Source organism: Pinus tabuliformis, chromosome 2_2 (genome assembly GCF_031772625.1).
Source record: "Pinus tabuliformis cultivar Carrire ecotype Pingquan chromosome 2_2, CPIR1, whole genome shotgun sequence".
Taxonomy (NCBI): Eukaryota; Viridiplantae; Streptophyta; class Pinopsida; order Pinales; family Pinaceae; genus Pinus; species Pinus tabuliformis.
The window spans coordinates 712,655,555-712,673,268 of record NC_142300.1 but is presented as its reverse complement, the minus strand read 5'-3'; the positions used below and the strand labels follow the sequence as shown (position 1 = coordinate 712,673,268).

The following is a 17,714-nucleotide window of genomic DNA, read 5'->3' as shown; positions in this document are numbered from 1 at the left end:
ACCAATCACAAAACTGCAGAATACATTTTACGGTACGACAGTCAATCTTCCCAAATGATGTGTTTAGTGCATTGCGATCGATAGGGCAGCAGACACGGCTTCCTATGGATAAAGGATAAAGCCTATTGTGGTCTCCCAATATATACTCAACGGTACGTGGGAGCACAAGTCCGTACTGGCACTTATCGTCTCAAAGTGGAGGAATCACCCAACCAGCAATGAAAACAACAGTTACCAGGCTTTACGACGCCGGAATACGTCTCTAGCCTAGACTTCTAGATGTTGTGCGTTAGGTTCCAAAGCGTTTTTAGATTCATTAAATTTATTTTATAGTTGATCTTGTTTAAGAAATTTTCCTTTCAGGTTCACCGCGTGATGTAGATGTACAATTCCTAAAATGCAGTCTAAGATGATAAACAATCGTTTAATCTTCTTTTTGCAATGAAAATCCTAGCTACTAAGGAAAGAGAGATGACGTTCTTTCAACATAGAGCAGAGAGCACACACTATATGCACTATCCTAAATCAAACCAATAAATAGTCTAAATGCAAATGCACATGCATGTATTTGTTTTCAGCCTTCTTAATTTGTGAATGATAAAAAGAAAGCTAAGCACAAATCTGAATTATTTTTCAAAGAGACATTACTAACAAGTTTCTTTTCAAAACAAAATGAAGACAATGACGACACTTTGTGATTTGGAATTGAAAACTTGCTTTTGACACTTGAAAAACTACTAATTCAAATCAAATACAAGAGTAACAGTGTAATCGACTATCAAGAACAATCAGATTCTCTTCTATGACTGAAAACGACACTTGCGACACTTTCAAATCAAGAAACCACAGTACAATTACGCTACTTCTTTGTAAAAGAGAACTAAAAAGGACTCAAAATACATAAAATCATTTACAGTTCTTTGCACAATGGAGGCAGAATAATGGCAAAGAAGGGGGTTTCAACAGAGGTGTACTGACTATAGGCAGCAAAACTCTTGAATAGAGCTGAAAAGAGTGAACACAGAAACCAAAATTTAGGAGCAAGGCCTTGTCTGATCAGCGCACTTGTAACACAGTGAAACAGAGATGCAGCGCACCTACTACACTCGAGAAGTGCGATGCATCTGAAGTTCACAGAACAGACAGTGCGCTAGACCAGGGACGAGACTTTAACTGGGTTCTGGGTCATAGTTTGCAGTTCAGTTCAGGGATTTAGACCGAGCAAGTGGTAATCACTAAATCAATCACAGGGGTAGATCTAAAGAGGTTACTAGAGCCACCACAAGGGCAATTAGAGAGCTTGTAAATCAATTGTTCAATTCATAAACAAAACCCGGAGATAGATTGAAGCAGCGTTGATCTACTTTGCACTTGCATAGCAAATGCAGTTCGAAGGCTAGCTGGCTTGACTTCAGGCTCCGTCTGTAAGTTTATAAAGTAAACAAATGTAGATAAAAAAACAATCTATTCGCTCCCCAACGGAGTCGCCATTTTGTTATCGGGAAAACTAGTGTCTATGCAGAGTTGCTAGTCCCACTAAGGCTGGTAGCTACCTTAGAAACAAACAAACTAAAACTACTTTCGTTTTCCTTTATGAGAAATAGATAAGAGGGGAATGAAGGAGACCAACCTCTGTCTTGCGCTTGGTTCCTTGACTGATTCCTCTCTCTTCTGGTACATCTTTGCCACTTGCTTCTTCGTCTACCCAGCTTCAAAGGGCACCTGTAGAATCAAAGCAGCATAACACTATCCAAGAACATAGATCTATTATCATAAACAATATAGGACCAGATATATATTGACCACACAAATGCATATATCAACAATCATACAAAAATGTGGAGGAAAACTTGAATAGCTTTATTGATAATCAAGAAAGAGCAAAGAGGATTACAACCAATTGTTCTGACCCAATGTCATCCTCCCAGCAAGAGATCCTTTCTTCACCTCATGAAAAGCTTAGATCACCCAACACTATGGTATTGCACCAGGAAAGCAGTAACACTTCCTTACAAGATACAAAATTCCAGCCTTTGGATCTCTGGGATGAGGGATCCATATATAGATGTTTGCAAGGGGGGTGAGTCAGCTTTTGAGATTTGATTAGTTTCCTCTCTCTGATAGTTCTTGAATCCACTTGGAGATTGATGATCTCTTACTCATCCCCGGGCGAATGCAGAGAGGCAAGTGTCATAGGAGAAGTTTCTGGAAGATTCCATGATTCTCCACCTTGTAGATTGACCCTCCCATTTGTCCACTCTCACCCATCGCACCCCATAGAAGGGATTTTCAAGATGCATCGCACCTCCTGAGTGTATTTAGGTGGGATGCAGTGCACTATGACAATGGAGCAGGTGAGATGGACCTGTTTTGACCAGTTCTGAGCAATTTTTCATGGAGAACTTCTGGGAGAAGATGTAACCAGTTGACCTTGTTCTTTTAGAGGTTGGAACAACACTTTTAGGGACTTAAGAGCCCTTGGTTTATGGACATTTTATGTTTTGGGGTTGCAATGCCCAAAAATGTCTATAACATTATGTGCATTATTGAAAATGCTTTGATCAGGTTATTTGAACATGACAATTTAATGGGATTAAACAATAACCCTTCATTACTATGTTGAGTTAGTCATATGAAGTTTTAGCTTATGTACACAATTTAAAGGAAAATAGCTTGTATGTTGATAGGAGCATCAAGAGGAAGTAGATCAGTTATTGAACAAGACCAAAAATGAAATGCAGGCAACCATGCACTCAGGGGGGTTGTCCCCTAGAACTATGAACAATCCATCACAACTTACATTTGGTTCAGACAGTATTCAGGATGGCTTATTTACATCTCAGGTTAAGAGCAAGAAAAGGGACCACTTGGATCAAAACAATAATGAAATGTTAAAGAGTTAGAATTCTGTGATCCATACTTTGATTGTGAGAATAATTTTGGCAAAATCACATAGAGAATCATTTGTTGACACGTTTCAAACCAACTAGTGTGGTTCATCGTCAGGACAAGTTGAGGAACAAATCTGAGCAATTAGTTAAATAGGGAATTCAGGTCCAACAACGGCTATATTTGACTGGGCAATAGTTAAAAAGACTCCTAACGAATAGATTAGACCAAGGCTTAGGTGGGAAGGGTGAAGGTTTGTTAAATAAATTATTCAAATAATATTATAATTTCTAATCTTATGGTAAATCATATTTAAAGAGACCATAGTTTAATTTTATATTATTATTCCAATTATTAACTTCTCAAAGAAATATTATTAATCTAATAATAGACTAGGGCAATCTCTCTCTTTTTTTTTTAATTTAATAATAATAATAATAATAATAATAATAATATTAATAGTATTATTAATATTATACTATTAGTTAATATAATAATAATACTATTAATAATATTAATTTAAGATAAATTTGAAGTTAATATAATAATATTACTATTGATAATATTAAATTAAAAAAGAAAAAGAAAAAAAGAAAAAAAAAAGAGATTGCCCTAGTCTATTATTAGATTAATAATATTTATTTGAGAAGTTAATAATTGGAATAATAATATAAAATTAAACTATGGTCTCTTTAAATATGATTTACCATAAGATTAGAAATTATAATATTATTTGAATAATTTATTTAACAAACCTTCACCCTTCCCACCTCGGCCCTGGTCTAATCTAGTCGTTAGGAGTATTTTTAACCGTTGCCCGGTCAAATATAACTGTTGTTGGACCTGCATTCCCTATTTAACTGATCGCTCAGATTTGTTCCTCAACTTGTCCTGATGATGAACCACACTAGTTGGTTCGAAACGCGGTGACAAATGATTCTCCATGTGATTTTGCCGAAATTATTCTCACAATCAAAATAATGAAATGGTTAAATGTAGTTGTTTCTTGAAGGGAGATGATAACGAATATGGGCATCTTAAGTGGGAATGTTGTTCAAGGCCAAAAGAAATTATGAATATAATGAACAAGGAAGGAAGTCTTTTTAGTTTAGCAAGTGTTGAGCAGCTTGTACATCTTATGCGGTAGGATAGTGAGGTTAACATAAAGAAGGAAAACCATTTTGTCTTGCATCTTACTGTGCTTGTAGGAGTGGTTACTACCATTGATAACATGGATTGTCTCAAGTTAATTTGTTTTGTTGGGAGGTCTGTCTATTTTAGATGGATGGCTTGAAGAACTGCAAAAGGAAAATCTGGGGATAGTGGTAGTCTCAAGGAAGCTCAAAAAGCCTACAAAGATTTTGGGGGTCCCGGAGTCACCAAAGCTTAATAGATTCCAACATTAAAAAGTTGACAAATACAATAGGAGGAGAGAAATATGGCAACATGTCTCCCATAAAGATGGGCTAGATTTTGAAAATTATGCCTAAATATTTGTATATATTATAAAGACCAACTCTTTGATCAAAATAAAAAGTGAATATCATAACAAATGAGAATAATATAAATTATCACCAAAACACGATTTAAGTTTTTTAATTGTAAATATAAAATATGGCAATTATTGGTAGCTGGTTCACTGTATGTAACTAGACATGTATTTGAAAAGTATTTTATCACATAAGCAATCATTAAAGAGGAAGCAATGTACAAAAAAAGCTTGTTTTTTATTCAAACTTCTCAACGTCATTTATCAATGTCAAAGGTATGTGTTTTGTAAATGACGGCCTGGTCAGTTGGTGAAGTAGGGTGTTGTTATTCCTCCACCAAAGTTCAAGTTTCAAATCCCCTAGAGATATGGGTGGTGAAGTGGGATATTGTTATTCCCCCACCAAGGTTCAAATATCCTAGAGACATGTCTGCCCCTTGTGGGCTGGCCCATCCTTGCAAGCAGGCTATTGGGGTTAGAGAAAGGTGCAAATCCTCCACAATTCTGGTGGAATCAATAGCCCCAGTCATCGTGGCTCTTGATTGTCTGTGCTAACATGTACAAATACTCAAAATGCATATGGATTTACTATAAATTTACTATAACCAGTAGGAATATTAAAAAACCTATTACATTCCCAACATTTGAATTTTAGTTATTTTAATTTTGCATATGGATTTGTGAGTTTTCACCTTTGTAGTGTGCAATTTGTAAGAGTAGCAGATTAAGCCTGTAATTATGTGAGGCTTCTCTGCAAGGTACTCCACATAAGAAGCTTAGTCTAACCGGGAGGAGTATGTGTACAACCACCTGTAAAATTCCCAATTTTTTAATTTTTTAGTTATTTTTAATACCATGCCAACTTTGGATTTGCAAGGTTATGACTTTCTGGTTGCAGGAGTTCTTCTCACCTGGTTTATTAAGTGAAAAACTTTGCAATGTTGATGCATTCGCTAAGAACATTTTTGGCTTGTTTCTGTAGGTAGGAAAAATCATTAAATCCTTCAGATGGATGCCATTCCTCCCTGTGCAACCAAATGATTCTATGTTGACTGTGTTGCTGCTTCTCTCGAAATATCATTTAACAAGTGTGCCAGTTATTGAAATGGATAAGCCATATGTTGAAAATTTGATTACTCAGTCAGTAGTGGTAAGAGGATTGCTACAATGCAAGGGTAGAGATTGGTTTGATGTCATTACAGTAAAATATGTCTCTGATGTGGGGCTTCCTTTCATGTCTCCAGAGGAGGTATTTATTATTTTATTCCATTTCTCTCTTTGCCTTGTTTTCCTTACCTATTAAAAATTTGGTTTCTTGTTTTTGTTTTGTTGGGAGGTCTGTCTATTTTAGATGGATGGCTTGAAGAACTGCAGAGAGGAAAATATGGGGATAGTGGTAGTCTCAAGGAAGCTCAGAAAGCCTACGAAGATTTTTTTTTGTGTTATTAGAGGCCCTTGGTAAATTTCCTGTGGATCTTGAAGCTCTCAAGACATGTAATGTTGGAAAGTCAGTGGATCAGTTGCACACCCATAGGAACTCAGAGATTCAAAAGAAAGAAAAGTATTTGATTGATGCATGGAAGAAATGTGTTAATGAGGGCATGAAGAATAGTGAGTCAAAATATTTTCCAGGACATGCTACTGAAATTACTTCAAAAGGCTTGGCTCCATTGATTCATGCTTCAAAAGCAATTTCAAATAGGATATGCCAAGAGGATATAGGAAAATCAACTTCAGTTTCTCTTGGGTCTACCAAGGTGTTAGTATCACTCTCCCAAAAAAATAGTTCTAAGGAGTCCCATTGTAAGATGCCAGGTTTTAGTGGCACCACTTATCTTACAGTGTGTGCAAGTAAGGAAGAGAAAAGTAACAACTCTAGTCAATTACAGAATAACAGTCAAACTTGTTTGAGCAAGCATGCAAAAGTTTCTAGTCTAGTTCAAAAAGAACATACTCAGAGTTATATGGTATGATTAGTTAGTAAGAAGTCCTCTTTTCTAGTTCACCACATAATATTTCAATCAAAAGTGTCCAAAGTTCACTTCTATTGGAGAGCCACAAAGAATCCATGGTTGGGAAAACATAGTTATGTAGTAGAAATACATCAGGTGAGAAAGACTCACTCTAGAAAATTATCTGACAAGGGAAAAAATATTGCTCGGGGGATAACATTCAGAGGTTGATACTTGATAGTAAGAATTCCTAACACATCCCATATACTAGAAGTGTAAATAAAACAATTCTTGGGAACCATGGGATTTCTCCTGGAAAGAAAGAAAAATAGGATGTGCACTATGGGAAGATAAAATAATGGAATATTCTTTTTTATGGTAATTCCTCTCTAGAGGTTAATACAGAGGCTTGCTAGAGAAATAGAACCAAATCCATAAGTGCTATACCTATTGAGGGGTGTAGCATTAATGGTGAAGATAGTGAAAAAATGTTGGAAATGTGCAATACAACTCTAATTTTATCTTCATACCTTGGTGAAAGGGAAGAGCGAAAGGAAGACATGGCAGAGGGGACTGTTGATATAGAAAGAAGAAAATATTTTGAACCTAGTGAAGGCTTCTCTATCCATTCTCAAGCAACAACAGTAAGCATTCATGAATGTGAGATGAATTTTCTGGCAAGCATAGTTCTGATTGAAATCTCAAAAGATGAGAATGCAAATGTCGTAGGAAATTCTGTAACAACTTTCATGAGAACATGAGATAATTTAGGCCATGATGGTTTATCAGGTTATGGCTACAAACTCAATTCACCTCAGAGTGATGATGTAGTAGGTAAAAATGTGTTGAATATGAAGAAAGACAAGAATGATCACTATTCCATGGATCATCAAGATTCTTCTAGAACCAACTTGGATACATTTAAAAATGAGGAATTTACTGAGGATGATTTGAATTCGTCTATGAGGGCTTTGGAAACTGGAAATGTTGTTGTGGTAGAGGATGGTATAAAGGGCATTATTGAAGATAGAATACAAGAGCACTCCTGTTCAAATAGGGGTGGGGAAAAACCAAGGGATGAGTTATGTTATGATGTTGAAGAATTGTACATTAGAGGAAAATATGGATTGGCTTTAGACTGTGAAAAACAATCTGAAATAGAGAGAAGAGACAAACAAGAGGGACTTGGTGGACACTAAATATAGGATGTAGTTAATTTACAACAAGAAAAAGTACATGTCAGGGACATTAGTGTACAAGGAGACAACCAAGGAAGTAGTGAACACTACTTGGAAAAGGAAATAGAATTTGGAAATGAAAACCAAGAAAATCCAAGTGAAGGATATGTTCCATGCACAGGGGCCTCCGATTCTGATGTCAGGGAGCCAAATAATTGTCATGCAGGACTTTTTGACAATGATTTTGTGCAAATTGCACGTCAAGTGGCAAACAAGGTTGGAAAAAGAAGAGGGCCATGACAAGAAGTCTGGCTATAATAAGTTGTCTGATAAAGATGCAAAGGATATAAGTTTGTCTTATGAACAAAATAAAAATACTGATGTGCTTGATGCCTAGGAACATCATTCTACCTATGGACTTGAACATGAAGACCAAGGGAAGGGTGAACACAAAGGTAATGAGCATCTTCCTATTTCCAAGAGCATCACATATAAGGATGATAGTCAGGAAACTCTGATCGAAAAAAGAGAGTGCATGGAACCAGAGCAGACTATGGCATCTGGAGAAGTATCAAATCAATGAATCGGTGTGATTACTAGTTATGACAAGAAAAATGTTACTACAGAGATGGGATCTTGTATTGTTCTTGATATTTGTGACATTGAAAGGAAAGTTCAAATCAAACGTAATGAGATTTTAGAGGTATATTCTAATATTGGTTATGAAGTTCCACAAAGCATTACAGTTGTATCTTCAACATTTGTAGAACATCAAGAATTCTGTTTGAAAATAGAAGCAGTACAGAGTGCATGGTCAGATGAATTGCATTCTTTTGACCAAATTATGGCAATGACTGTCCCTCCAACAAAGTATGATGGAATCAATGATTCAACAGAAAGACTTTCTTTTGACTTAAATTAATCTATTGAATTGGAGGAAGTAGGTCAATATGATACAGTGCTATCCACATCAACATCTTGTTTATCAATTGTGCCTTACACAAGTGGTTCTGTTCCCCTTACTGTATCATTGACTGGCTTAGAAACACCAATTGTAGTGGTTTCTAGGTCAAAGGGACATTTCATTCCCCCAATAAATCCAATTCAAATCATAGGATAACTAGGCTAGAAAGGATTTGGAGAAACAAGTGCTTTTCGACCAGCAGAACCTAGAGAAATAATTGCTCTACAACATCCTGTCTCCAAAATACATTTTCAGATTCTGATGCATTTAATTCAATTGGAAAATGAAATAGAGCATCATTATATATTGATATTTATGTGAATTATGAGAAAACATCTGAATATGGGGTAATAACAGTGCATTTATCTTCTCAAATATGTGAACCATCAACAAGCTTTGGATGTAGAGATATGAGCGGAAAATATTTTATATCTTCAATTTCTGAACTGTTTTCTCCTACCAGGCCTTGTAGTCCTATGAAGTCATATTTAAAATTGAATCACATTGATGATAGTGGGGAGAATGAATTGATCAAAATTCCTCTTGGTACCAGTGCTAAAAATTTTGGATTGACTTTGAAGACTGACACCAGTGCATTGTCCATTGGAGATTCATGTGTTCTGAGAGATTTTGACTTGAATGATGGGCCCACTTTTGATGATGGTGGAGATGAATTTTTCCTCAGAATTTTAGCTCATATTCCCAGCCTGTAGCTAACCTGAGAGTGAAGGGTGAGCTATTCAATTCATTATCTTGTTTTTCTACTGGAGATGCATTTCCATCATTTACAATACCTTTGCATTTTAATGACAGGACATATCATCAAGTTATCACTACAGTTACATCTGCATCTCAGTCTAATCAGAGGTCATTACCTAGTTTTACTTTGTTCAGTGGTGATATATATATATATATATATATATATATATATATATATATATATATATATATATATATATATATATATATATATAAAGGGCAAACATCATTCTCTTTAGGTCCTATTATTTCCTTTTCAAATGCTACTAGTAAATCCTACCCATTTACTGGATTTCGTTTAGGGTCAAGTTTTCATCTTAACATTGCTTGTTTTTCAAGAGACTCACCTTCCTATCCAAAATCATTAGGACTAGGATGTTTTGCTGCAGTTTCCTCTCAGGTAGTCCCTACAGGGCCACTCTTATCATCACATGTGAAACCATACTTAATAAGCCCCATTGTGGCATCTGGGATTACTTTAATAAATCTATTCATTTCCATGATAATTCTCATATATTTTTTGGCAAGGATTGTAATTACTAATATCCTTATAATTTTTAATGTTTCTTCTTTGAGGTATGGACATGTTGGTAATTATTTCTCATGTAATGCCTTTAAAATACACTATGAAGTTTTTTAGGTTGCTCTAACTTTCTCTGTCTATTTTTCTTGTTTCTTTTTCCTTCTGAAACTCATAGTTGTCTTAAAATTGACTTAGGATGGTTCCAATTATCTTAGAACCATATATTATTCTAAGTTGATTTTGTGCTGAATAATCTTTTTTTACATTTGCAGCTGATTGATTGGGAAGGAGGTGGGTATTTGACCTCAAATTCACCAATGCTACGAGAAGAGATAGTTATTGGTGGTCCCAATGTAAATATGGGCTTTTTCAAGAACAAAGAGAAACTAATGAGTCCTACAAGGTGATTGAACACTGAGACATAACTTATTTCAAAATAATAATAATTGTATTGATGGTTTACACTCCTATATAGTTTCTATTAGAGAAGGTGGACAAGAGAGGAATGTGATGGTTCTATACCTGTGACATAGGGCGATTTCATCCTGATGGCTGCATTTTGATTATTGATTCACTACAAGAAAAAAGGACAATGGTGAGGGGCGAAAAATGTCACCATAAGCTCATTGGTGACGGTCAAAAGAGCCTTCCTCACCAAAAACTGAACGTCACCAAAAGTGGCATCGCCAAAACTATAGGTGTTGTAGTGACATTCAAATTTCGTCACCAATAATGATTTATAATGATGGATAGTGACCGTCACCATTTCATATGAGCAATGGGGACAGACCATAGCCTCCATCACCAAAAACTGAACGTCACCAAAGATGGTGTCGCCAAAAGTATAGGTGTTGTAGTGACATTCAAATTCCATCACCAATAATTATTTATAATGACAGATAATGACTGTCACCATTTCATATGAGCAATGGTGACGGACCATAGCCTCCGTCACAAAAAAACTAAACGTCACCAAAGGTGGTGTCACCAAAAGTATAGGTGTTATGGTGACATCAAAGGTCCGTCACGAATATTGATTATAATGACAGATAGTGACCGTCAACATTTCATATGAACAACAACGATTTATTGTGATGGATCTTTCATGGCTGTCACTATTGGTGCATATATATGGTGATGTTCGTTGACCCTCACCAAAAGCCACATTACCATAAGTATAGGTTTTGTGGTGACATTCAAGGTCCGTCACGAATAATGACTATAATGACAGACATCGACCATCACCATTTCATATCAACAACAACAATTTATGGTTACAAACCTTTGAGGTTCGTCGCTATTGATGCATATATATGGTGGCGTTCGTTGACCGTCGCCATTTCATATTTTGGTGATGGTTGGAAAATGTCACCAAAGCTCATTGGTGATGGTCAAAAGCTCATTCCATATGGATCATGTCAGGGCATGATGGAATTGAACCACCAACCTCCTGCTTGTAAAGCAGGTGCTCTTCCATTAAGCTAACACCCTTTAAAGAATTAGACTTTTAAAATTAGATCTTGAAACTTCATGAATTGTAAATTCTACAACTTTCAATAAATTAAAGTCTCGACAATATTTTACTAAACAAGCAAAGAAGCATCGAAGCTGCAGGTCTCTACCTAATGGTTATGGAAGTTATGAAAAATGGGTGGAGGGAAAAATAATTATGTATAAGAGAATCAATATGTTCAGTTGAATACTCAATTAAAAGTGAAAGTCTGAAGACATTCATAATCTATAAATGACCTATAATTAGAAAATGCACCAAATATTGCAAAGGAAATGTCATAAGTTGATAACATATGGAAGAAGAACACTGATGAAGATAGATGCAATATGTTATAGGTTGAGTGAAAGAAAAATCTCAATGTTGTTGTTGTTTGGTGTTTAGATATCTGAATGATATCTAAACTTCTATGCAAATGTAACACGGATCTCCAGAAACCATGAACGACATATGATAAAAATTATATATATATACATATATCCCCTTTACATAAACCAACATGTAATTTGGAATTTCACAAGTCCACACTCAAAACATGATAGCAACCAAAAAATAAAAGAAATTGACTTAGATAGAAAGCAATAGCTTCACCTTAATTCTTGAGCTGCTTCTGTTTATTTGAATTTGACTCATGACATTCTTTATCTAACAAGGAATCAAAATCATCACTAGTATTAAATTCATCCAATACAGACTTGGATATCCCACTAACATCTGCGTTTTTGTTGCCATGCCTGAAAACCATGGAGTTTCCTATTGATAGTAAAATAAGAGGTGTGTCTACTGCTATTATTAACCATTGTTACCTGACAAAAACCAAAGAGACAACACAATATCAGTGTACACAAAATCCCCTACCAAAATATAATCATAACTTAGCAATGAAGTTTAAAAGATGTTCTTAATTAATAAACTTTGTATTTGGAATTATTGTTTCTTTAGATTTAAAAAAGACTATGTTGTACAACACTTCTATCTATTTATCCAGGCAATTATATCATAGCATATGTCACATAGTAGCAATCTACAGTACCTAAAGTAAAAAGACAAATTTGCTCAAGAAAATAGATTTAGAAAAGAGATTTGAAAACTATAAGTTTGTCATCAAAGCTTTACTTAATTTAACAACAAACTAGTTGGAGTTTGAAAATCAAAATCATTTTTAGGAAAAGAATAGGACAATGGCCAAAGTCATTATTCATACAAATAAAGCTAGAGTCACTATTTCCAACTGAAATTTGGGTAATGGTCTAACAATTAGAGCTTATTTTTTGGGAAGACTCATCAATACCATCATTTTTTTCCATGATCTATTGTGTCTCTAGATCCAGATTAGATAGCTTGCCATTCTCAAGTTCTACCTTTCAAGTATTGATTTCTGGCTCACCCTTTAAAACACAATTCTACCACTCCATTTTATTTTGTTTTGTCAATAGAATTGGTAGGAACTTCCCATCCTTTGCTTTACATAATCAATAACCATCCATAAATGATATAAAGAATAACAGATACACAACAAAGGCCAAAGATGTTCTTGTTGTATACTTATGTTCTAGGACTCATTTGACCTTACTGGTGCAAAGAGATCACCCTAAAAAAATAACATCCACGTGTAATTTAGTTTTTTTTTTAAATCAAGCTCCAAGTAAACCAATCAAAATATGAACATCCTTTTAATCAATGAAATCTCTTTATTAAAATAAAAGTGGCCTAGAATTGAATGTTATATCAACCATGTCAAGTAACTAACATCGGGTGAGAAATGCAATCCATGCATATTGGATTAGTGAAATAATTGATCTAGTAAATCTCAAAAACAGATGACTTAGAGCTAAGAAACACAAATAAATGACTTAGAACTAAGAAATGAGGTTGCCCTTTGAACCCTGTTGTTAAATAACTCTTCTTTATGTCACTTACCATTAAACTTTTTTTGATACCAGGTGGAAGTGGTATTGTAACATTAACCTCTGATACTCTATTTCCACGACTACTTCTCAAGATCTGCTCCATTACCAACATTTGGGGCTAGATAAGATACATGCAAAAACCATCAACATGCAAATCAAATCTACATCCTTGTAAAAAAATGGGAGGAAAAAAAATATCCACAAATTGAAACAGACTGTAGGATACCTCATTCTTGCAACATGATTATCTTGTCATGAACAATAAAAAAATAAATTAGGAGAAATGTGATTTTTGCCACATTTTGAAAATGAAATCTTTTGCATATTTTATGAACAATTGACGAAAAAAGCCAACTAAAGCTTGTCAACATCAGGATTATAGTAAAACATAAAGGAACCGCTCCAACACATATATAATCCTAAACATAAGTATCTATATATATAAGTATTTATTAAGGACATTGTATTTTGTGAAAATATGGAAGTCAAATCTTTGAAATAACACAATTTATGGTACCACTACCTTATGAAGTCCATTCATTCGAGTATTTACAAAGTCCATTGAGGAATTTATTCTAAGTTCAAAGTTCAAACAATTAACATGTAGCCTAAAAAAATCAGATTTGAAAAGGAGATAACCCAAAGATGTAGAGTATATATCTCACATTTATATATCATAATTTCCAGACATTGAAATGACACTTTTTAGCATACTATTGTGAATTCGGCCCAAAATGCTAGAAAAAAATATTGATGGTTATTTTGCTAATATAGAAGTTTTATACATGCATTTATTTAAACAGTTAGCTTGCAATGTCAAACATATCTAAGGATGCACACAATATGTTGCATATTTAGTGCTGGTGTGTGAACTTGAGACAACAAAGTACAACATTAACAATTTTCCTGCAATATGCACTAGCAGAATAGGTGAACCATAGTATTATAGGTATGTGATATGAATATATGTATTGCAGGCCAATAAGAGTATGGTTGGAACATTCATGTCCAACACTTCCAATTTTTCCTATAATTTTCACTGGTCTAATAGGTGAACAATAGAACTATAGGTGTGCATTTCGTATCACTTATCTAAATCCAACACCTTCAGCATAGAAATTTCAAAGAATATGTCCAGAACTAGTAGGTAATTTTCAAAATGAAAGAGTTGACTTGATTGTTTCTGGAGAAGTCTAGATTCTTACATTGTTCAATGTAAATTCATGACACTTTTCCAAGCTTAGATGGAACAAAAAGGAACCAAGCTAGAAGGTTATTTAAAGAATCCTTACTTAGCTAGGGTAAAATGTTAGCCCTTTTCTGTCAAAAAGCATAAATGTAAAAACTTTAATAAATTCAGTGAAGAGACTGTAGAAATGTTCTTATCAAACCACTAATGTAAACAAAAATAAGAAATATTTCTTTGTAGAAGAGATATTCATGGTCAAACTAATAAGAAAGTGTCCTTTTAACATAGTTAATGCACTAGTGCTCATGTCATAGTGTCCTAGGGCATGCTAGGGACTACAGGGAGTGCTCATGTACATCTAGAGAAGAGGTGGGGAGACACTGAGCTGTAGTTAGGAGGACTACAAGCGATGAGGGGTAGATACTTGAGGTACCCAACCTCTTGGATTATACCTTGCTATGGGAGCCCTGAAGAGAGAGTAGTAGGACTGGCGGATGTGGGTAGAGATGGATGCAGATCAAGCAGCAGAGAGTGCTACAGTGCAAAGTCCCCAGGCAGCGTGAGGCTAACAGGCTAGAATAGTGCAAGCCTAGTTGCGGTCACAAAGGAGCCCTAGCTGCAGTCATGAAGGGAGACCTAGACATAGTCTTCAAGGAGCTCTAGCCACAGTCGAAAAGGAATCCCTAGCTGCAGTAAAAGGCAGCCCTAACCGCAGTCAAAAGGAGGCTTATCCACAACAAGAGAGAGGCCTAAGATGTAGTCTAGAGTGAGGCCTAAGATGCAGTCAAGAGAGGAATAAAGACTCAGTCAAGAGAGGCCAGATACGTAGCAAAAGAAACGCTCTTATCCACAGCAAAGGAGGCCTTAATCCGTAGCAAGAGGGAGGCCCTTATCAGCCATCAAGAAGAAGCATATATCCGCAGTGAAGGAAGGTCTAAAGTAGCACTCAAAGAGGTCCTAGACGCAGTCAAAGGAAGGCCCTTGCCACTGCAAGAAGGATCCATAAGACAACAAGAAAGAAGCCCTAGAAGCAACGTGGAAGTCTAATTTTTTGTTATAGGTACAGCATGTGAAAGAGAGGTTGTTTTGAGTGTTGTTCTTGGGTGCTCTTGTAGGGAGAAGGTCCGAAGTTTGAAGTTTAAGATCGCAGCAAGAAGAGGCATTCAATGTGGGTTAAATAGGTTTGTTATGTAGCTATTCTAGGAATACTAAAGGGTTGAAAAGAGGTCGAGTATCCTGCTTGAAGCATCAACTAAAGGATGAATTAGCTTAATAAAGTTCGTGATGGCCTATTACAATCATATACTTATGAGTGAACCCAACTCTTATTATTGGGACTTATCCTAGTGTCCTAATAGCTGGGATATAGAGGAAAAGTATGATCTCCCTTTCTCCATTGCATTCCTCCCACCTTGAAAATCCAAAGGGGACATAATGAATTTCATATACACATAATTAATAGATATATATTCCTAATCTCTTTCCTTCTACTAGTTGCGCCTGCTTGAGCTAGGCTCAAGCAATTAGTCAATCCAGAGCATGCATATCCCTACTTATTCTCCACATGCCTCTGGGTGGATCTCTCTATTCCTGTAGTGCCAGTAAAAGGGTTTGGGTATGGTAAGGACTGCTAGATAGTTTTTTGAACCTTTGTATTTACATCTATTTTCGCCTAGCCTTGCCCTACTCTCATCTCTATGTATTCTCAAATTAAACCAACTACACAATTGGAAACTTTGTCCTTGTGTGGTATCTCAAAATACTTTTCAAACATAAAATTACAACATATTTTCACAAGGAGACTAATCATGGTTTAAAAGATCAAACTTGACATCTTACATTAACAATTTCCTTTTACGTGATGACAGTCTTCTACCCAGGCCTTGGAACCATGCCTAAAGGGGTGTACTACATGACCGGGGGTTTGCACTGCTAGTAAACTTAATTGTAACTAATTATGAGAACAAGATAGCATTGTTTATATACCAGATTGCTTAAACTAAAGATTAGCTTCCTGTATGAATTACAGTGCACTCATAGAAACAGAGATAGTTTCCAACAAAAAGCACCCAAAAAAGCAGCAAAAGTCATAGGAGATGCTTATTTCGCTTCTTCGATGTTGGTCTCTGAAGACCTCCACCTCCATAATCACTTCCACATTCATCCTCCTGCACCTCAAGAGTTGCAAGTACCACTCTGCCCCTGTTTCTTGAAATCTCTCTGATAGGAGTCTCTGCAGCCTTCTCAGAATAAGGAATCATAAGTGGATTGGTTTTGTGAGGCATAAACTCCTCACCACTTTCAACAACTTCCATCATCAACTTCCAGTCTTTAAAATCAAACTGAAAAACAAATTGGCTATAAGAAGCTTCTCCAGATGCCATTTTTGTAGCTCTGGGAGCATTTTTGGGGACAACAAAATGTTTTCCATTTTCATTGACATTTATTTCAACTCTACCATCCTTTACTAGAAATGATAACACAAAGATGTTTTCTACTGTCTGGGAAAATGATATTCTATTTAGAACCAAATTCTCTAATCTGGCTTGCTTCTGTTTTCACAAAATGTTAAATATGATTGCCATATTCTTGTCTGTTTGTGATTTTTCATCTTCTGAGGACTCTTTCACTGCTTCAGGTCGAGTGCTTTCTGTCGGCTTAATCTGTTTTCTCTGTACTATAGCTTTCCTTTTCTTGGGTTCATTATCCATTGGTCCAAGCATAATGCAAATTCCTGCCACATGTTGGAAAACAAAAGCAGCTAAAAGCCCAATATTTCTACATGATATTTGGGTTTGATAGTCATTCCCCTCCAAAGACCTGCTTCCATATGCCTGGTCACTATAGTTTCTTAGAATATCACTACTAATAAAATCAACTGGAGTATCACTATCATTGTTTTGTGACATGTTAACAGTATCTAGGAGTGTGGATGTGAGATCAAAGAGTGTATCAGCATCTGTAACTTAATCATGAGGTCTCTAAAAATTGTACAAGCTTTCCACTTTGCTAATTATAGCCTCAAATTTTCCAGATTCCACTTTTAAAATATTTTCTCTCTCCTCAGCAATCGAAGTCTTGAGGGGATGATAATGGTACCTTAATATACAGTGTTGCACCATACTTTGATTGTTACCACTGCATGCAGTAGAATCTTATCTCTCTTTTGGGGGTTTACTATGGTCTTGTTGTGATCCTTTTACCCCACGAGAGGAATCTTCCAGTGTCTGACTCAATGTTTCTTCTTCATTACCTCTATCTTGGGTACCAAGCCTTCTACCCATCCTTTCTATAACCTGCTTTTGGAGTTGATAGAAATGAAAATATTCAACCAAAGAAGGAAGGAAGGGC

General features: G+C 35.7%; 2 pseudogenes; one reads left to right on the top strand and one right to left on the bottom strand.

Moving 5' to 3' along the window:
- The first annotated feature begins 4,669 nt into the window (after positions 1–4,669).
- Positions 4,670–10,161, top strand: LOC149194658 (uncharacterized; annotated as a pseudogene).
- Positions 10,162–16,450: 6,289 nt separating this feature from the next.
- Positions 16,451–17,485, bottom strand: LOC149194657 (non-structural maintenance of chromosomes element 4 homolog A pseudogene; annotated as a pseudogene).
- Positions 17,486–17,714: the final 229 nt, after the last annotated feature.